This window comes from Pollicipes pollicipes, unplaced genomic scaffold, assembly GCF_011947565.3.
Source record: "Pollicipes pollicipes isolate AB1234 unplaced genomic scaffold, Ppol_2.1 Scaffold_5724;HRSCAF=6776_pilon_pilon_pilon, whole genome shotgun sequence".
NCBI lineage: Eukaryota > Metazoa > Arthropoda > Thecostraca > Pollicipedomorpha > Pollicipedidae > Pollicipes > Pollicipes pollicipes.
This window is the reverse complement of record NW_023596746.1, coordinates 24,116,438-24,138,810: the sequence shown is the minus strand read 5'-3', so window position 1 is coordinate 24,138,810 and position 22,373 is coordinate 24,116,438. Positions and strand designations below refer to the sequence as shown.

At 52.1% G+C, this 22,373-nt stretch overlaps 1 pseudogene; it reads left to right on the top strand.

Annotated features, from left to right (window-relative positions):
- Window positions 1–2,865: 2,865 nt before the first annotated feature.
- The window catches only part of LOC119102849 (protein lozenge-like), a 56,137-nt pseudogene continuing 36,629 nt past the window's right edge, over window positions 2,866–22,373 (top strand).

Sequence of the window (22,373 nt, the reverse complement as noted above, 5' to 3'; positions counted from 1 at the left end):
TGCCAATTATGGGGCTTTGGCGCACCAATGGGATTGTCGTTTTTTTCGGAAAGCAAGCTTTACTCTTGAAATTGCGGGTCCGTGTCATTGTCAACCATTCATCAGCTACTTGGGCTGCGACATGTGATTATTTATATGTCCCGGCGAAGTCAAGTCCCAGCCGTGCAGGTCAAACCGCGGCAATGAAACCACCTTTTAAGATGTTGATTCTCGGAGTGAGACGCTTCGACGACCTTCTCTTCTCCAACCACAATGAACGTGCAGTACGCTAGCCGGGTGTAGGCTGATGCATCATCGCTCGTCTGCGGCTGTGCCTCTGTGGGGGAGAGGAGGGGAAGAGCAACACTTCTTCACCCTGAGCTCGCGCTAGGCCCAGGCGACACGAGTGCCACCTCTGTGCGGTGAACCGCGGTGATTTTTAATGATCCTGACAATCTGCGCTGCGTTGGCGCTGCTATCGCTTCTGGCGGTGGCCTGCTGCTGCAGGCGGCTCTCTCACCCTCAGAGCGTCAACCTCGTCTCGGGTCCGCATCAGCGACTCGCTGACCCCGAGCGCGGCGACATGTCAAACCCACAACACCGCGACGCGCCGGCCGGGACGTCTTCGTCAGTACGAACTACTGCTGTTGGCGTGTCACGTGTTAACTTAGTGCGCGTCCAAAACAATCGGCACAAGTCGGGCTCGTGGCCAGGTGGGCGCTCAGCTTGCTAAAGCATCTGTCGGCATGCTACTGCATGTATGTGTTGTGTGTCCCTAGCCTCTGAACCCAGTATTTAGCATCCCTCTACTCCTAGAAGCGAATTTGTTAGATGCCTTTCGGAACCTGGGCCAGGACAAGAGCAAATTATCGGGAACAGAGGATAATGCTTTCTGTAGAAAGTGCTTGCAAGACACCCAAGTGGCTTTGTCCTGATGATTCCTATGTAGGGGTCCGGGTACGAATCCCGGTGGGTTCGTGGCCCTTGAGCGCTAATGTGTCGTCTGCGGCTTATTTGGCGTCTGCGCTCCAAAAAAGCGCGCGACAATGTGCGGCACGCGCCTTTTTTAAGTGACCATTGGTGTAACCTGCGAGGTACCCGTTGTAAGAGCTCTGTGATGGGCCCACCGATGGCTAAACGAACGGCTATTTTGCAAAAAGTTTTCAGGCGCCGATGAAACAGAGGCTGGAACCTGAGCCTAATTAACCCAGATAATGATGTCGGAGGGCGGATCAGACAAAAGTAAATGCTAGTCAAGAACTTAATGAAGTCCGATATTGTTTCCAGAGGTCGGTCGGTCCGCTGCTTTGGCACGCCGCAATTTATAGCGATTTGAGTAACTTACAGACGCATTAAACCCAAGCGGTCACGTGCTGTCGACATTTACCACGCCGACCGCAGTTGGAGTCTCAGCAAAGGTGTCAGATCGAGGCCGCAATGCGCTGACCTCATCGCCTATTACGAGGCTCAACTTTGACTAATTCTCACTGACTCCTGGCGGCTCCAGGGACTTGAATCTGAGAGGAACTAGTGACGGCATCAGATTTCTGATAACCGAAACCGCTCGCCGCAGACACTGCGGTTCTCGGCCTCAGCAAGAATCACTTGCAACGGCGGCCTTGCATACGACACCACAATTACCAAAAGCGCCACCGTTGTATCGGTCTGCCACCTCCGTACCTAAAGAGCGTCTTGTCCTCTAACCCAAATCAGAATCTGACGAAAGATTCTTTACCGGCGGATCTTGCGGCGGATCGTTCCCTTCATGGCCGGCAGGGCCTCTTTAAGTCCGGACCAAACCTCAAGAGACGAACGAGCCTTCCTTCGGTGCCCCTAAGACGGATTAAACTTGAACCAAAATGGATTAAACGCACTGAGCCAGGCTAAGACGCTTTAGATAAAATGGATAAGTCAGAGTTCAAGGACCTGGTCTTTTCCAGGCGGCGTGAGGCCTCCTGCAGGACGGGCTGGCTCTCTAATGTGAGGATGCTTGCGGCGGATCCACTGCCGGCGGGGTCTCTGTGGAGATGTGTCTCTGGGGGGCGGGGGGGGGGGGGGGGTAAACGAGACAATAACTGTCTAGGTGTTTTGGGCGCAGCTGTTGTTTCTCCCGTATTTCACTACCCTTAGCTGGATCTAGGTTTTTGCCTATTGGATCCCCCAGGTCCAGCGGGACGCCTCGATGGTGAATTTGACTCCTCCAGTCAAAATAGATTCCCTCGCAGTCGACACCAAAAGGTAAAAGATTTTAATCGGTTACGAGCGCAGGCGATTGGTGCTGGATAATTGTCAAGAGCTATGGGGACAAATCCTCGTTTCGGGGGTGGATTTTCATATTTCCACACCATTTCAGCTGCAGGCACATTCATTAAATAACTTTTCAACTCTCTTCAACTTCCATGTGTTTTCAGCTGATACCCTCCCGTGGTCCGCACGCCTCACTTTCGGTGACGTGTAAAGCGGTTTCAAAATTTTGGTGAATACTTGAAGATTGACATGATGTGATTAGGATATGCTGGGGGAGCCTGAACTGGAAATATGCAAGTGTCGCTAATAAGGAGCTGACCCTGCTGTGGCTGGAGTGCACGGCACAGTTGCAATCAGCGCCGGTCGTGGTCATCAATCATCGGTCCGACCCGGCCGTCGTCAAACCCTCGCGCCAATTATATGCAAATTACGCGCGCGATCGCTGCGGCGGCGCCGGCTCCAGCGCGCATGCGCGCTCTCCACTGAGTCAGCAGCGGGCAACGCGCCGCGGCCGGCGGGGGCCAGTCATTCATAGCGCAGTTGCGGCGCGTGCCGGAGCGGCGGCCTCGGAGCGAGCTGAAGTGAGCGGCGCGTGGTCGGGCGCCAACGAGCGCGGCGCCTGTGAAGCCGGCGCCGCTCCCGCCGCGCGCGCCATCCGCCGTGAGGTGGCCGGCCGTGCGGCCGCCGCGTGGACCCCGATGCATCTGCCGCAAGAGCTGCGACACGTCGGCTACCAGGAGCGCTACCGGGAGCCGGCCATGAACGGCGCGCCCGAGATGTACCTGACGGAGCGCACCTACAACCAGGTGGCCACCGAGCACGGCCACGAGCTGGTGCGCACCGGCTCGCCGTGCTTCGTCTGCACGTGCTTGCCCTCCCACTGGCGCTCCAACAAGACGCTACCTGTGGCCTTCAAGGTGATCGCGCTGGGCGAGGTGGCCGACGGCACGGCCGTCACCCTGCGCGTCGGCAACGACGAGAACCCATCCGGCGAGCTGCGCAACAACATGGCCTTCATCAAGAACCAGGTGGCCAAGTTCAACGATCTCCGCTTCGTCGGGCGCAGCGGTAGAGGTGAGTGAGTCTGGCGTTGGACCGGCAGCCGGTCGGGTTCGCGCGGTCGGACTCCGGCGGCGCCGCGGTGACGCGCGCCGGCCGGGTCCGACCGGTGACGGCCGACGCTCTGTGTACCCCTCGCTCGCCGACCGGGTCCTGCCAGTGACGGCTGGCGCTCTGTGTACCCCTCTCTCCCCGGCCGGGACCGACCAGTGCCGGCCGGTGCTCTGTGTACACCTCTCTCGCCGGCCGGGTCCTACCAGTGACGGCCAGTCCTCTGTGTACCCCTCTCTCACTGGCTGGAACGCATCACTCCCTGCCAGTGACGGCCGATGCTCGGTGTACCCCTCTCGCCGGCTGCAACGCATCACTCCCTGCCAGTGATGGGCGATCTTCCCAAGAAGAGCCGCGCGCGAAAGCAGAGATGCGATTTTCCCGTAAGCGCGCTATCCATGCGCCGTCATAGGCTTGATGACGCATTCTTGCAGAGACGAGGGACGGATGCTCCTCGTGCCGCGCTGTCGTCATCCCCGCTGCCTGTCGTGTGCGCGCGCTCTGTGCACCCTGCACCGCAGATCTCATGAACATGGCAGTTTACCGTGCAGCAGGCCTGGCGGAACGTTCTGAGAAGTGGGGAGAGTGAGTGACGTCAGTTCGCCTTTCGTACCCCGCCCTAGCACGCTCTGTCAAGCTGGCACCATGAGACAGGGCTAAACGCGGCAGGAGGAGCTACCCTAGCACGCTCTGTCAAGCCGGCACCATGAGACAGGGCTAAACGTGACAGGAGGAGCTACCCTAGCACGCTCTGTCAAGCTGGCGCCATGAGACAGGGCTAAACATGACAGGAGGGGCCACACTGATCCCTCTTCCTCTCGTACACAAGGATGTTATGAAGATTAGGTGAGGGCGCTGTGAGCACTCTCCATGTGTTATGTGTGCGTAGCTCCAGAAAGTTGACACGCTGAAGACCTCCCCAGAAGAGCCACTTCAGCCCCTTTCGTCTCCTGTCCGTCTCATGCAAAAACCCATGTGACATAATCAATGGTTGTCCACCGGCAACCAAACGCTGGCCACCTTTTTCAATTTGTGGGTAATTTCCGATCCAACAGACACATGATCGTTCCTCAGCTCACCAAGTGTCTCCCAAGTGCACATTAGCACAGATAATGCTCCGAGATGTGGTCTGTATGCAAACTAAATGCCTTTTTTAAATAGGCTTACGAACTACTAGGTGCATTTGACGCCTGGTGCGATGACAAGTGCACTTGTGCCACATTTGGAGTCAGGTGCGAAAATGAGGTTATGAACGCCTTTAAGCCTGTAACGCGATTTACCAGTGTAATGTTATGTAGATAATGAAACCCTAAAAGTCGGTCTGGTACATCCAATATCTCCTGAAAGAGCGACGGATTTGATGTTTTGTCGGCATAACCCTCGAAAGATCACGTAAGCAAGTGTAATATTCAATGCTTTCCCACGGCAGTGACATGAAATAACGATCTATTTGCTAAATGAACGGGTAAATATTGCTGGTAGCGAACAAACGGGTATAAAAAGCCATTTGGGTCGGTACTATACCGCTGTTTATCCACCTACTCTTGTTTGCTTTACGTGAGCGCGAATGAATATCGTGCGTGCGCTGGCTGAAGGCAGTCTGTCTCTGTTTCGACAAAAGTAGCACGCGATCCTAATGAACTGACTAGAACGCCTGTTTTCCGCAACGCACCATTTGATTCATGGATAACTTGTTCATTGCATTTGAAGGCAATGCCAGGACCGCTTTACTACTTAGTTTTCGCTGAACGCTACAAACTGCGCCCTTACCAGCAGTCACGATGTCATATGTGCCATAAAGCACATTATTAGCACAAGATGTGCAACTTTGGGGGTGTGTCGTTCAGACATTCCGTAACGCGAGGGCGAGCACGCGGCCTCTGATCTGCGTTCCAATCCAACTTTTGGTAGCGAGTGTACTTCGTAGTATATTTTTCCTGCGGCATATCTGCAGTGAACTGCAGCGTCGCAGCTGTGCAGCGCTTAACGTCTTTGGGCAACGTCGAGCTGGCTTTGATCAAAAGCACACGCATACATCTGGCTTGCTTGCGAACTTGCTGGAGTGACAAACTGTTGCAATTCATGACGGCTACGGAACGCATGACAACTGCAGACCACGTATGTATCTGAAAGCTGTTTATTCATTGAAAACGCACACTTCATGGTGCACTGGTGAGTGGCACCACGACCGCACAGTCATAGGTGCTGCTGGGACGAGTGTCGCCGGCTTTCACCCGAGAGACCTGCAGTCCAGATGGACCGTTTTTAGGTCTGTTCGGTGCATGGCTGGCTTTCCTAGGGGGAAGGGCAACAGTGGACTTGCTGCATGATCCGTGGTCTAATCAAGATGCTGCTGCATATAGTCGAGCTGCGTGTCTCCGTTGATTTGGCTTCTGAGATTCGACACAAATCATTAGCATGGCTCAAAGGCGGCAGGTTCATGACGCCCGCTGGAATGAGGGTAGTCCATCGCTCACAAACACGGACACGGACATAACTGGGTTGGAGCGGCCTGTCCTCTACACTGTGCCGTTTGCGTGCCGCCATCACCTAGGCCTTCCAGTTTGTCTAGACTTGTGCCCAGTGTTGACTTCCCTTTGGACCATTTCCGAAGATGCGAACAATCACCCGAATTTCTCAACTCAAATGCGCACGTGTTGTAGTTTATGGACCGGCCGCTACCGGAACCCGGAGAGGCAAAAATCACCTCTAGAGCAAAGATCGCCCCTGGTACTTCACATGCGATGTACACCCTAAAAACTGGCATCGAACAAAAGTTCGTACAGGTATGATTGGGTGTGACAAACTTAGCTATGCAGCTCGTCTCCTTTACATTACAGCAAATTGTAGGAGTGCAGCAGACAGCTAACAAACATGCGCACTGACAGACACTGATTGTAATATTGGTCTGGAAAAGCATATTGATTATAAATGCAACCACACACATTTACGGTATTGGTACCTACGGACAACCATTTTTGGGTGGTAAATGCGTTGCATTGGCAATGCACAACATCTTCCATCTTCAACACGGCTTCACCGTCCAATGGGAAAGACGAAATTTTCGTGCTGTTTAAGGACTTCTGGGTAACTGCTGCGCGCTGGCTCCAGCCGAAGCAGCGTTTTGATCCGCGAGCCCGTAAGATGCATGTGTTTTGACAGCAAACGTGCACGCACGAAATGTCATGGGTTTTCCCCATTCACGTGCTGTCTTTCTCTTTGTGCTCCATTTTTGTCTTTATGCGTCGGTTTTCATGCAAGTTGTTCGCTGTGTCCTGGCTGCTAGACAAGTCACATGACGGGACACTTCCCTTTAATTGATGCCCGTGCTTAAACATTATTCATGACATGGCTTTGAGACAACGTGAGGGAAACAAAATGTGCTCAAGACAATACTTTCGTTGTTCAGCGTTATTTGGCATCGAAAACCGCTTTTTGGGGTCACAAACATTTGTTTCGTTCTGGCTAAGCCAGAGCGTTTGCCAATTTTAAGTCTTAGACATGTGTCAAACATTTTAATGGCGCGAAATAAAAGCATTGACAACTGTTACGAACATGGACGAAATGCTTGACATGGACTCATGGTGACTGTAACTTAAACTTAACTACAAATGCTCGTGTTGTAAATATACGTATCTCAGGCCTTTCGTAAGCGATTGTTCTTATGCAAATCTCACAAAAGTCGGAACTGCCGTTTGCACGAACGAACGGTTTGCACGAAGCATTTTCAAAAATATATTTGTTGTTGTCAACTGCTGCACTTTCAGATGATCTTTTACACAAGTGCATGCATCCGCATATGTTTTTAGCATCTGTTTGTAGAGGACGTTCCGAAATGATATTTTCTGGTGCGAATTGCCGCATTTTGAACTGATCTCCTAAGCAACCGTTTGCATATGCGCAAGTATGCGCGTGTGGCATCACACTTACAAACGTAGACAATCATAAGCTGTACCTGTTATCGCTGATATCTCGCGGATACAAATTCTGATATTTTGTATGCGCGCTGACTCTCATGAACACAAGGAAGGAAACACAAGGCTTAAAGATGACAATATAAATGAAATATAGAAAGACTTTGCCAGCCATGCGTTACATGCGTTTGCGTACGGTTGTTAATTTGTGCATGGAACTACACCAACATAAGCGTTTGCCGATACGTTGATGTACTAGAAGATGCTGCCCCACACAGTTCGGTGTCTGTCAAACTACTCAACGCAAGGACATAGGGGTGTTGGGCAAATATTCAGGGTAGGATGTGGATATGCAAATAAGTGATACGGCAGACCATTTTAAGACGGACCGACAACTCGGCCAACGTCTTCGTCAGCCAGGGTGCCATGCTCAGTTTGTCGATAGCAATGGGTAAGGATTTACTTAGCATGGTTAGGGCAAATAAGACTTATAAAAAGACGACGAATAGGTCTGATCGCATGCTTGATTTCGTTTTAATGAACAGCTATCAAGTGGTTAAAGAATTTATATCCAGAGAAGCGGAGCAGTTTATGTTTGTAGCCGAAACTATAATGCGTTTCGCCACAAAAGTCAGAACGGTTCGAGACTTAAAGCATTCTTCCAAAGCAACACGGCATACGCACGATATTAGGAGGCATTTTCCCAGCAAGCTGGTTACATAGATTTTTGCAAACCCGTTTGGTTAGGGCCTTGGGTGGACGCATGAAACTACGTTCCGCAGATTTCTGTGCAGTAGCATTGAACACGTAAAGGAGCGTCGTGGCAAATGATAACTGGTGTGGAAACATTCAGCGGGCACATTTATGTTTATCCAAACGCTTCCATGATCAGAATTCAACTGCGCAGACTGCCGTTGTGCCCAAAGTCCTATTATAGCAAGCCTTGACTGATGCGTACATTTAACAGGTGTTGGTGTTCCGCCAGAATTCGCGGAGGATTCACTTATTGTCTTTAGCTCTACAACTTTCTCGGCCTATGCGAACTCGACGAAGATTTATAGATGCCGTGGCTCCTCAAATATCATTGCATGACAGTCAACACTTGCACCCACTCGCATTGATTATGCCACAGTTGCGGCCCGGGGCCACCACTGAGCTGAAGTGAAACGCTGTCCGACTGCTGTGCCTGGAGATAGCTGCGCCTGAAACAGCACAACTTGCGGCAGCACCACCACAAGGGCCCGTGCTCATGGCAGGAATGAAAGCCCGATGGCACGCGGGCCGCGGGCGAGACGAGCCGGCGTCAGCGGCCTGCCCGCGACCGGACGGGACGCCTCCCACACTGAGGGCTGGCCCGTCACGAACGGCGCCGCGCCCCTCCCGGCCGTGTCGCCATGGCTGGCTGTGTGGCAGGATGGCTGGTCGTGTGGCGGGATGGCTGGCCGTGTGGCGGGATGGCTGGCCGTGTGGTGGGATGGCTGGCGTGCGGCAGGATGGCTGGCGGTGTGGCGGGAAGGCTGGCGTGCGGCAGGTTGGCCGACCGTGTGGCGGGATGACTGGCCGTGTGGCGGGATGGCTGGTCGTGTGGCGGGATAGCTGGCGTGTGGCGGGATGGCTGGCGTGTGACGGGATGGCTGGCGTGTGGCGGGATGGCTGGCGTGTGGTGGGATGGCTGGCGTGTGACGGGATGGCTGGCGTGTGGCGGGATGGCTGGCGTGTGGCGGGATGGCTGGCGTGTGGCGGGATGGCTGGCCGTGTGACGGTATGTCCAACTGTTCGAGTGGGTTGTTGGCAGCGTGGAATACACTCTTCCCCATAACAGCACACGATCGTCTTCCAGCTGATCATGATACCATACTAGTAATGGCCTCATAATGGCGCGGACTGCGTCGGGGCGCCGTGTATGGACTTGACTGCACCGTCAGTGCCCAGCGTTTTCATATAGCGGTCATGATCCCAGAGCGGCCGGATCGGACAGGTGACCAGATTGACCCGCGCCGCCTGATCATCTCCCTGTAGCCATAAGAGATTCCTTTATCCTCGATCGCATGGGGACACAACCGTGCTTGCCGATTTAGGTGTAGGGCTTGGAAGGGACTTGAGTGGCTCGATTAAATGGGAGGTGCAGTTCTCCGAGGCCTCTCGCACGTCGTAAGGCGCGACATCTTCACAAAGGAGGATTCAAGGTATCACATACTACATGGATGGAACTGTAACGCAAACAGAGACGGGAGCGATAAGTCTAGATAGGTAACATCTGTTTCGTAGCATGAGATATGAGAGCGAAACAGATCCGCGACATTTGTTACAAAACGCCACAGAATTCGTGTGGTTTGGTTCAACCGCGTACGCGGTATCCACAGGTACCCATCTTTCCACGAGGAGTCTGGAACCAGGGATAGAGGCAGGGATCGGGGGAACCAACTGCCTTCTATAGCTGCCTTCTTGCGGGTTGAGCAAGTGTTAACTCTACGGCCTGGATGGTAACAATAGTACCAAAACAACTAAAAAACGAGATTTTCCGCATTTAGTTGAGCGGCTACCGTTCTTTCTCTGAATCTACGCTTCTGGATGGTTGAAACATAACGATATGCCTGGTGCGCGTGGCATCACCACTTTGAGCTCTGCACGCGGTTGGCACGTCGGTGCGTGTAGGCCATAAGGGTTTTAGGCTGCAGCGCAGTGATATTCATATATATATATATATATATATATATATATATATATATATATATATATATATATACATACACACACACACACACACACACACATATATATATATATATATATATATATATATATATATATATATATATATTCACGCATGTGCAGGTTTCCTGAAACATTATAAATTTCAAGGCATCATCCCTCTTCGTCAGGCTTTGAGGCGTTCGTGTCAAGTTTCGATGTCGTGGCGAAAGCTCGCTTCTAAGAACCCAAACAGCATGATCGATTCACATCCTTTCTGTCATGCTCGAAGATCACTAGACGAAATCAAGTCTAAGAAAAAAGGTATGTGATAGCCATTGCAGTTCCAAGCATAGGTTTCCTCCGACAGACCTTAGCGTCGGCGCCGTAATTCCTCCTGAGTGCTTGCTATCGCGGCACAAGGTGATCTTGGTTGTGTGGTGCAAGAGTTCGCGGACGTCCAGCCCCGTGCTGCGGAACACGTGTCGCGCCTTATCGCCTGTGTCGACCGATGTAGTGCACGAGCTGACGTGCCGGCACTGGAGGCGCCTGCACGCACTGCCCCAACTGGGCCCACACTGGTCACGTCGCAACAGCGACGAGCCGTGGGGTGACTGTGGACTTAGCGGATTGAGCTCCGATCCGTCATCTTCAAGACGACCGCAAGGTGGCTCTCAGCGCGCGACAGGTGGCGAGGAGCACCAGCGGTGCGGCTGGGCGCTCTAGCATGGAGAAGCCAGCGGCTCTAGAGGCAGGCCTGATCATGACCGGGCCGGCCCATAAACCGTCCGATCGACGTGGGTGACAGTTTGATACCGGCGGTGAGACGCCATGAGTTGCAGCGGAACCGTGGGAGTGTTCGGGGTGAAGGGCTATCATGAATCACAAGTATGTGCAGATCGTGTGGTACATTGTGTGACAAGCAACCGTGATACATGATTGACATGTGTACGGGATTATAGTCATATTTACCTTAAGTATCTTCACATTAGAGTATGCGGGCCAACAACTTCCCGTGTGACGAAAAATATTGGTGGCAGAAAGAAAGCAATGCGAAATATTGAACTTCCCTTCGGAGGTCCACCACCAATGACAAACGTCACGAGAGTCAACGCAAACACTTGTTGAAGCTTGATAACCAGCAATGCATGCTGAAAATCTCCCGAAAACCTTTTGATATACACGACAACCATGCGATATTGATCAGACATACGCCAAATTACGTAAATGCCACATCATTATCACGCAAAACGTAGGAACGTATCCGATATGATACAATGTTTAACGTATGACCTACCTGTCTTGCTGGTAAGTCCGTAAACAAATGAAGTTGCCATTTACCGAACACTACCTTCCAAATCATACGCGACTTCGCTCCAGCCCTCATGGGGTCAAGCTAACCGCGCATCGACCCTACCTTCGTCACTCGCCGCAAAAGGCGTCGTAACTGCTGGGTCATGCTCGCATTCTGTCATGCAGGTATGGTGGTCTGTCAGACCTTTGGTGGGCACTTTGCGCAATAACATTGTCGATCTCCATAGCGTAATGTCGAAATATTTTCCTCATTGACTGGTAGACGCCTCTCTTCTTACTATCCAGCTTTGCTTCTGACTGCCCAGTTGTCGCCGGTCGTCCATGTAATTCTACATGAGCACAGCACATGTGGCAGGTGGAAATTAGTGCCGGAAATACTGATACAGCCGGACGTGCCGAGGAGGCGCAGCACGACCGGCACCAACACCTGCACCCGGCGGCGGTGGAGCGGTGCCCCAGCCAGCCGGCGACGCAGGGCACCCAGCCGGCGGCGCGGCGGCGCCCAGCCGGCCGGCGACGCAGGACACCCAGCCGGCGGTGCAGCGGTGCCCAGCCAGCCGGCGACGCAGTGCCCAGCCAGCCGGCGACGCAGGGCGCCCAGCCGGCGGTGCAGCGGTGCCCAGCCAGCCGGCAACGCAATGCCCAGCCAGCCGGCGACGCAGGACACCCAGCCGGCGGTGCAGCGGTGCCCAGCCAGCCGGCGACGCAGTGCCCAGCCAGCCGGCGACGCAGGGTGCCCAGCCGGCGGCGCAGCGGTGCCCAGCCAGCCGGCGACGCAGGATACCCAGCCGGCGACGTAGCGATCGACTTACGTAAACAACAAGATTAGGAACGCGATATAACCGACACCGCGCGGGCAGAAGCGACCAGTAGCAGGCAGCTTCAGCGCCAGGCTCCTGCTTCCCGGAATGCCAGTGTCACAAGGTGCAGAAGGCGTAAGCGGTAGGGGTGCGGCCGAAATCCGCCAAATCACTCAGTTCTTTCCCCGCTTTACGGCAAGTGGCGCTGAAACTACACGGTAATCTCCTTGGGCACCAGATCGCTGTTAAGCTCTACCACAGAGTTTACCTGAGGTGTTCGGCTTCATTTAAGCTTTGGCTGGCAGTAGTTAGCAAAAAAGGCTAAGCACACCTAGACCTATTCCTGCCCTCGAAATGCCAATTTGACAAGCGGCAAGTCCTTAACATTCTGATACAATCCCGTTATGTTATGGTTTGTACCGCAATGTTTTTGTACCGCAATGTACCGCAATGCAGATGTTTTTTAATTTGTATAGCTTATAAAAAACTTGACCAGAAGATTCTTTTTCCAAGGCATGGCTGTGCCACAAACCACCTACAAAATTTAGCATTGGCCCGATATAGTACTCAGTGAATCAAACCGCAGAGATCTTCATCAAGACACGAATGCAGACCCTATGGAGCTTTGATGGAATCAGGCCATTGTCAGCGACTGAACACGTCGTCTCGGGCGCCGGTCATTTATCACCGGCGGGACGGCATCCAGCGCGCCGACGACCGACAGCCGCGGCGTCGAATTTTACCGCGCCACTGAACGTCCGGCCCGACCTCAACCACCGTTCACCACCCAATAAGGGGCCCGGACAAATTGTGACAGTCAACGCGATGTCACCGAAATTAAGGTATCAAAGAGCGGCGGCGCCCGCCCTCGGACTGAGTTTGCGGGGGAGGGGGGGGGGGGGGGGGGGGCTGCGGCGTTGGAATGGAACGCGCCCGCGCACACCGCCACACGAGCTGTGCGCCCCAGGTTCAGCTGTTGTTGACGCTGACTGCCCGCCTCCGTTTCAGGAAAGAGCTTCAACCTTACGATACAAATATCGACATCGCCGCCGCAGATAATGACCTACAACAAGTGCATGAAGGTGACGGTGGACGGACCGCGCGAGCCACGGAGTAAGACACGTGAGTACCGAATATGCTCTCCACGTGACGTGACGACCGGAGCACGTGGCGCTGGAGCACGTGCCCGCCATCGGCCCACCGTCCGCCACGTGAAGAGGTCATGCGTGGTTGAAGGGGTCGCTTCGAGGCTGATGACACCGGACGTCCCGCGGCCGTTTGTCTGCTCGTGCGATCACGGTCTGTGAACTGGTCATGCAAAATGATGTGTAATTGATGGCTAGGGTTTCCTGCCGGGCGGAATGACTCGATACATTGCCGGACTCGAACCTATCCAGTGCTATCAGGCGATTCAGTAGCAGGCCTGGCACGTCCACGCATTTCATGGCAATCAGGCGCGACGTGCACAAAGCTGGCGCTGGAGAGCTTGTTTGGGTGGAGCCGATGTCATGCGATGATGCATCGACTGACGGCCGTCAGTGACAGAGTGCTCGGTGCTCTGTGCTCTGTGACGGACGACGGTCTGTTTCTGGGCACGGAGCGTGTGCACGGCATTCCAGCGGTGGTGGCGTGTGCGCTCCGGTGCAGGCCGCTCAACTGACATCGGGGGGCGGCAGGCGCCCGGCCGTTCACCCCGTGCCACTGACCGAACACACGGCCGGTTTGTGTGAGGGATAGGTGTTTATGTGCAGGGATCTTTTGTGCGAATGTTGGCAGAAATTAAAGACCAGGGACACTCAAAATGTGGTGATGTTAAGGCTGCATGCTCTATAAGTTCACCCCCTACATCATCAACCTCAGTCCCATTTAACTCTTGGTTACCGATGAGTAAACTATTCCATATTAATGATCACTGCGATCAAAATTGCCACACTCATGGCGACCTTATCTTCCAGCAGTCATTTGTAAATCCGCACACGAATCCTAAATGTCCGTACGCATCTCTCAGCATCTTTCAGCATCTCTCATGGAAGAGGTATGTTCCCATGCAGTGATGCGGCCTTCTCGTTTGGGCTTCCAAAGGCGACGGGCTTCAGTCGCTTACGTCTTGCTGTCGTGTCCAGTACATGATAACAGTCCCGTCTGTCAATACCTCGATCGTGTCATGCCACAAAACGCATCGTACTGGAGCGACCACAAAGAAACAGAAACTTCAAGTCCATGATTTTCAGAAATCTTTTTCCTGGCAGCAACACCCAAACATCTCAGTGAATGTTCCTAGAAGTCTGAGTGCATTGCTCAGCTGAGATGCACTTCGTCCAAAAGTAGCCCTTCGTTTCATACCCCTCATGGATTCACGCGGACAACATGGACCACATAGCATAGATAATGTTTTTGGGCTCGTCTGGAAGTACCCGCTAGCTTAAAAATTTAGTCGTGAAGGTCCAGCTGGCAGCAAACCTCTTACTGGCTAGAATGCAGTGTGTGAGGTCCCTCACTAGTAATGGCCTTTTGTTGGAAGTCATCTACGCGGTATTTGGCGGCTATGCTGCTTTACCGCGTAGCAAATCGAAAACAGAACACCATAAAAGCCGAATTTCTTTCGCTTATCCGGCTCATGACAGTGCGGCTGTTTCCATGCATTTGCCTTTTTTAAGTAGACATGTTGGAAATGCCCCATTCCGGTGATGGCGCTATGTATAAAAATGACTCCACCTTACTGGACCTAGATGTAATTGCGTGCATGTGTGCAGTCATGCAGAGCGCAAAGACTAGCAAAGCGTTGAAAAATTAGCATTTCTTGACTGTTTCCCTGCAACGCGGCCAGCACATGCATATAATTTGAAAAAGCCTAGCCCTTTGCCATTTAAACTGAGAACTGGCTAGGTTTCTGGTATAATCTGGGAAGGGGAAGCCCCATTTCCATTCTCTTTTTGTACGGATATTTCTATTACTATGGCTTCAACCCAACAACTGATGCTCGGTAACTTGGTGCGCACTCTAGATGACGCTGATAGGAAACGTGATGCGTTGTGAATGGGACATGGATTTAATGTATTGTCATACATTTTGAATAATCCGAAATGTATCTCTAACTAATTCCCTTTTATCTCATTTCCATGTGCCCTAATATGCGGGCTAATTCATACACATATTAACTAAACACAGACATAGATCCGGTGATCATGAGACGTATGACAACGCTCCATAGAGACAGTACAGATGCGATACATGCAGGGAGTATGAGGCTCTGAATTCAAAGACAATTGGAAATTGAGAAACGATAGAAAAATGTGTAGGCAATTTTCGTATTCACATTCAAATGTTTTAACAATGCATGGTTTCCTATGTAGCACTGTCGCACGTTTTGTTTTCGTAATCTTTGTACACGCTAATACGGAGAAAAAAGCAGCACACTTTATGCCATTGACTTTGTTTTGGTGACTGTACCGGCGCGGGTGCGTGTCTCTGAAAGCCTACCTGTCGTTTACTGGAGCCTGAATAATAGATAGAATGTGGGTCCTCCGTACAAAAATCCGTCCTCCCCCCTTCATTGGAGGTCTAACTACTAAAGTGTTTATGGTGACATCCATCAGTGGACCTGGGAAGGTCACTTTTGCTCCAGACGGCTACTCCTAGCTAAACATGCAGGCAGTCATGCAGAACAACATGCAGTGCTCGCTGTTGTCCCTGTCTATAGATGGAGGTATCAGCGATGTGCTCCATGACCTCCCTCTTTCATTCAGCTCAAAATTACGTAAGTTGTTCAGTGCATTAGCGAGGAACATTATTCACATAGATAGAACAGCATTATTAGCCTTATTCCCAAAAGCAGAAGCGAATTCACTTCTGCTCTTGCTTCGATAAAGGCATGTCGCCGAAATATCAGCCCAATTATATCTTCATTCTCCTGTTTGTTTTTTTTTTGCCGAGGAATAAGGGTAATACCACTGTCTTACCTCCAGCTTCCTCCTGCGCTGTCGTACATGGAACTAAAAATATACTGGCTCGTGCTTTCGCCCTGAAAAATCCGTCGTACGACTTTCGCCATGTTACCGAGACTCTGTAGGCAGATACCACGCAAGTCTTTTAGAATACTTTGTTGAAAAACAAACTGTGTCTTCTTCCAAATACAGGCTCAAAGCAGAAAGGTGTCAATATGCCCCACACACCGTAGTCAGCTATGTTTATAAACACTATTTCAATTTAGCAGTAAAGTTTGACCGTTGTGTAAAAGTGCCGCGCTTGCATTTTAGGTCAGCAGTGCTGAGCTGCACCGTTTGAGGTGGCGGTCATCTTTGAGCGAGTAATGAATTATCTGGTGAAAATCGCATAGATATTGCATATATATATATATATATATATATATATATATATAATCGCATATATAGAATTGCATAATGAGACAGCTGTGGACTCGCAGCATCGTTATTTTCATGACTCTTTTCATAGTTGCATTGCATCGTGGCCACTATTTTCGACTTCGTCAGAAACCACGCAGTAAGTTGGCGTTGGGCATGGTAGTATTTCGTCGGTGCATGAAAGTTTCATTTCAAGCCGGTGTAGCCATCAAATTGTTGGAGGCGTTGGTCGGCACTGGCCATCTGGGACTGCACACGAGCGTCGCGTCTGCCATTCCAAAAAAACTTGGCAAGAGCGAGGTACCAATTTCACGTACAGTTTTTACTTACGCACGAGCGGTAGGAAACTGTTTAAAGACGCTTCCTTACTGGTTCGCCCACCAGTGCAATATTTTCCCCATGGCTTTATTTTGCCGTCGTTGGAATGTTTAGAAGGATAATAAAAGAGGCGAATACCCATGTTGGACAATACCAGAGTCTAGCGTTCTGAAGCATGGCGGTTAGTGAAACATAACCATAAAACTTCTAGACGTATGCAGATAAGGCGTTTTACCCTACCTTGTCGCCGATTGGTGCACTATCATGCGCAAGCAACGCCCTGTACGCTGGGCAAACACGCAGCAGGCAGCTGTTTGCTTGCATCTCTCCACATTACGAACCAATGGCTTTGCGCCTCGAAAATTCGGCTGACCCAGTGCCCAGCTTTGAGGAAGGTCTGCAGCTCCAGCCCCGCCGTCTCACCAAACCTAACATCCCCTGGGCCTTCCGGTCTCTGCTCTCCTCGGCGTCTGCGTGCGGCCGGGCCGGGCCAGCCGGTGCTAGCCGCCGCTGCAGCAGCTCGGTCGCCACGGCGGATGCCGCTGGTGGCGACCCCAGTACCAATTCTCAATCTCGGGATCTCGCGAGTTCAAGAATGTAATACAATGATCTAGAGATTTTCCGAGGATCAGACTTAGATGAAAGGCACCATAAATTCTAGTGGTTTTACAGACTATGAAAGTTAAACTTACGGCGAACAATTATAGAAAGTCATCAGCACCTGAAGAGCAGCATGTTTCTACACATGTGCATTTAAGAACTAATTGACATGTTTCAACCACCAACCATGTGACTGGTCCGTCTATCTTAAAATAAACGGTGTGTTGTCGATGTGTTTACTATTTGCATGCCGTTTTGTTTGCATGATATCCCCAGTTTTAATAATGCTCTGCCCCTTATAGCTAGCCATTTACCTTGGTGGGATTCGTTATCCAGTAAGCCTATGTTATTTCCAAGCGCTTATTAGAATTTTGCCGTGCCACGACAAGTTTCAGATCGATTTCTGTTGCACGGTTTGGTACCATTATGTGCTGCCCTTCCCCCCCCCCCCCTCCCCCTCCTTCACACATACACACACGCCAGTTGCGATGATAACAAATTAGACGATGCTTAGGGGGGGGGGGGGCATAGATAGAAAAGGCAGAATGAGCATTGTTAAGATGTAAAAATGGAAAGGTTAGGTACGGGGAAAGGGACGGGATTGGAGCAGGATTACGTAGTCAGGTGCTCGTGAGCCACAAACGGCACCAAGCTAAACAGACCGCAACATGATGATAGGGTGCAGGGGGTAAAACAAATGAAGAACGAGCATTGATGAATAATGGTGAGTTAACCTACTTCTCAGTTGCGCTTTTGATTTTAATTTTGACACTTCTTCATGCGTTTTGGCAGCATAAAAATAAGTCCGCTGCAATGTACACAGATCTTAGTCCGAACTTAGTACCGTTTCGCCAGATTCGTGTTTATTTTCCTTCACCATGGGCACTGAATATCGAAATCGTCACTTAAAATCCTGTAGGTGACCTGGATTGCGGATATTGACATTGCAATGGCGCGGCTAGGCGCTGCGTCTAAACCACATTTTTTCCCCTTGAATTATCTTAAGTGGGAACTTCGTTTGCCCAAAATACTGCGCACTATGAGCGCAAAAGCAGAGCCGCCAGTCGGCTGAGCTATTACCCATTGTTCAGTTTTGATACTTTCAGTTAGCTTCGGATACGTCAGATAACTTTCGTCAGCTGTTTAGACTCCGTGGAATGCGAGCCGCAGTCGCTTGCTGAAGAAGATACAAAAGAAGCAGATTGTTCTCCAGTTCCATCCCTGGAAATGCTGGGAATTTGCCCAACGCTGGTGACCACCGCACGATTTGATTGATGTCCTCGGACAGATGGTTTCCTTCAAATATTCTCGACGAAAGCAGCCTTTTCCTTTTCGGTGGAAAGCCCTCCCCAAATCGCGGGTTTTCCTCATGGCGGTCCCGAGATTCCAACAAGATGTCTTAACAAATACAATATAATAATACATAAATAATAAAAGATAACAAAGATGTTCCTAGGACCCCGGTCGATCTTGCTGGAACCAGCAGTTTTTGTTTCCTCGCGCGGCCTCCATCTCCACCCCAGAGGACATTTTCATGTTGAAGCGCCGTTGAATCCGGCCTTGCCCACACACACGCACAGCCTTACATACCAATTACGCTGTTGCCGCCATGTGTCAGGCAGTCCGAGTATAGTACTTCTGGTCATTTATCATAAAAGCGGCTAAACATAGCCTTGCATGAGGCGATGCACCTTTCGCCCCGTTTTTTCTTTGTGGCACTGGCATGCGCTCGCGTCGCTGCCGGCATGGCCAGTCGACCCCAATGTATTCTCCTCGAGGGAGCGTGGCATGCTGTTGCCATTTTCCTCAATCAGTGCCGTGCGAGGCCGTTTTTGAGTTCTGTCTGAGAGCCGCGCTCCGCTGCCTGTCAGCGGGGGACGCTGCCGTACACACAGGTGTCCGGCTCCGACATGGCTCAGCTGCACACCGGGCTGTGCGGGCTGGCGACGGGCCGGCCCGGCTCAGAGCTGCCCCAGCCGCACACCAGCCGCCACAGCCGGCCGGCCTGTCCGCTGCCCGGCAGACCTGCCTGCTGCCCGGTCGGTCTGCCCGCTGCCCTGTCGGTCTGTCCGCTGCCCGGTCGGCCTGACCGCTGCCCGGTCGGCCTGCCCGCTGCCCGACGACGGCCTGCCTGTCCGGTCCTCATCCTGACAGCGCGGCGCCCCCACCTGCCTGCTCGGGCTCGCGCGTTCCGCCAGGGCCGGCCGCCACCGGCGTGGAGCGGGTCCGGCTGCAGTGACGGCCGTCACCGACGGTTCCGCGACGGCCCCGCCCGCGCCGCGGCGGCCGCCACTGCCGGCTCCGCGGCGGCCCGGCCCGCGTCGCGGCGGCCGCGGCACGCGACGCGGCGCGTCCCGGCCCACTCACGCGGCGTCAGCGCCGGAAGCGCGTCGGCCGCCAGGCCGGGACTGCTCTGAGCTGATTAGACGCCGGTGCGGCTGAGCGTCAGCCGGTGGACGGGCCGGGCCGGCGCGGCTGGCCGGCGCCGCAGCGGCACGAGCCACATCGTAATCAGGCTTTAGCTGTATCATAATTGGGGCATCGTAATGTTGTTTTAATATCATAATTGGGGCAAGGTGATACTGTTTTAACTGTAGCATAATTGGGATATCGTAATCCTGTTTTAGCTTTATCATGTTAGCCGACATTGTTGAACAAGCCGTGCATAGGAAGACTAGAGTTTGGGCTTCGTGTCAATCCATTGTTTCGGGTGGTTTAGGGTCATTGCTGATCGACAAAAGCTTAGTCGAGTATCTTTTCCTGATCGCGGGTTAAAGAGTTCCATGGGCCAAGTAAGTACCAAATATTGCCTAGCTTTGATTAAGAGCTGTTTATCTGACCTGGTAAGTTGAAAACTCTAAACGTTAAGGTACCTTTCGTGGCCGGAAAGTCGAAGTGAAATTGACGTTTTGTTTCTTCAGGCTGGGACCCAGATATCTTTACGTTCAAAATGCGGCATTCATATGTTACGAGATTGCACACGTTTGGATGGTTTGTTATCAAGGGCAGAGACATCGCCAGATTCAGTATCATGTAACTGAAAATGGAGCGTCACTTACTGCAGTGAACCTCACTGCACTGGTCAGCAGCAACTCATGCCAAAGCTCTCTGCGCAAATCTTGTGTTTATGCTATGCATGACATAAAGTCGGGCAAAGCAAATTTCATGGTAAATTTAATTCACAAAGAGATCAACTTCTGACGGGGACATCCTCTGGACTGACAGCCACATCACGCAACGTCTGCCCCCATACAGGTCCCCCCCGTTTTTCCCATCAATCATTACACAATGGTGCCCCGCATTTCTTGGTTCTGGAGCGGTGCCATTTCGTCGCCGTCTTCGACGAGACAGTCTCCCAGCTGCCGCCATCAAACGGATCCATTACTATCCTTATTGTCGTTGCACATGCTCTGGAAACAACTTTCACACGCAGTTAAGATTGCTCGTGCCGCGGGCAGATCTCTCCCGTTACTCTGGGAGTGAGAGAGTCAAGTCTTCTGAGTCCGGTCTGTCACGCGTTACTGGTCTTAATGCCAGGCACATCTGGTAAGAAGCTGAGGTCTACTGACGCCCAGTAGTCGGAGGGCCATTTATTGTATAAGTCCCGCAGTACCTCATATGCGGGCAGATAACCTGCACCAGCAAACCATGTACCCCTGGTGGTATTTGCGTGCTTGCAAGTCCCGTGGCCTCTGTCATTTCCTCATGCACAGGACGAAATAAGCCTAAAAGGCAGCCCTTCGTTGTCTGCATCGGGTAAAAATCACAGAGAGCCCTCCCCCCCCCCCCCCCCTGTTGACGCCGGCGGTCGGCTCCGCTGATGATAATTTTTCTCTCGAATACTCAGGCCGACAAATCCGCCCTGGAGTTTATTCCTGTGGAGACATTCTCCGTACACTGAGCTTCCTATCAACAGCGTCGAGCACCATCGTTCTAGCCAGTCCCAGCAACAATGTCTGTGTCGTAATATTCCTATTGATGTGTAGCACAGGCAGCACAGTTACACGCCTACCATGCGCAGCTATATATTTTCAACACCCAGCATTAATTTCTGCATTGAGAGGTCTCCGCGACTATTGTTCGCACCCTGACAACTCCATTGACAATGGCCGTATTGTGAGCTTTTTCTGGACGTCTGTATCATCACCCCTAGCAGCAGCCTGCCATCGTGAGCTTCCACGACGGTGGTGTGTGTTATCAGTACCACTATCCGTACGACATCAGGTCATCGGCTGTTCATCCGTGTTGTGGCACCCCGGTGCTGATATCGTATTGTTGGCTTCCACGACAATTTCTTTGTTATGATCGCGTTTGTGATAACGTCCGTGGTGTAAGCTGCGGTGTCAGTCATATGCTGACTACCCTGTTCTAATGTCCGCGATTGCAGCCGCCGTGACAATTGCCGTGTGATGTCCAACCCCGTGTCAGTCCGTACTGTGAGCTACCGTGACGGTGTCCGTTGTATGACCACCCCAATCCATCGGCCGCACCTCGAGCTACCGTGACAACGTGGTCTCATGACCGCTGCAGTCGGATGACCGTGTTGTTAGCTGCTATGCTTCGTCCATTTTGTGAACCCCTTTTTGTGAATAACACGACAAAAGCCGGCATGAGCGGTTTTATGGGCCGCCAGCGGCCGCAGCAGTCATATAAACGCCCAAGGCTCAGGAACTCAACCTGGATTCAAACTCAGGCCATCGACCACTTTAAGGCCCTAGCAGACTTTAACCATTAAACATCACGTCCCTGAAATTGTGAGTCCCTTGTGGCATTGTCCGTGTTATGTTTTAAAATCCCAGCGACATTCGTATCACGAATTCCTGTGGCAATTTCCGTTAGCAAGTTTGCAGTCGAGCTCACGGGGTCAGTGCGTCCGTATCAGGAACTCCTGCCGCCGTCGCTCGTATTATGGGTCCTCCGTGACTTCTGGGCTCTGACCCGCCACACCGTGAGGGCGACTCGTGACCGTTGAGCTGCGAGATCTCCGTGATGGTGTCCGTGATGTCCTCGTGACGGTGTTCGTGAGCTCCCCGTGGTTG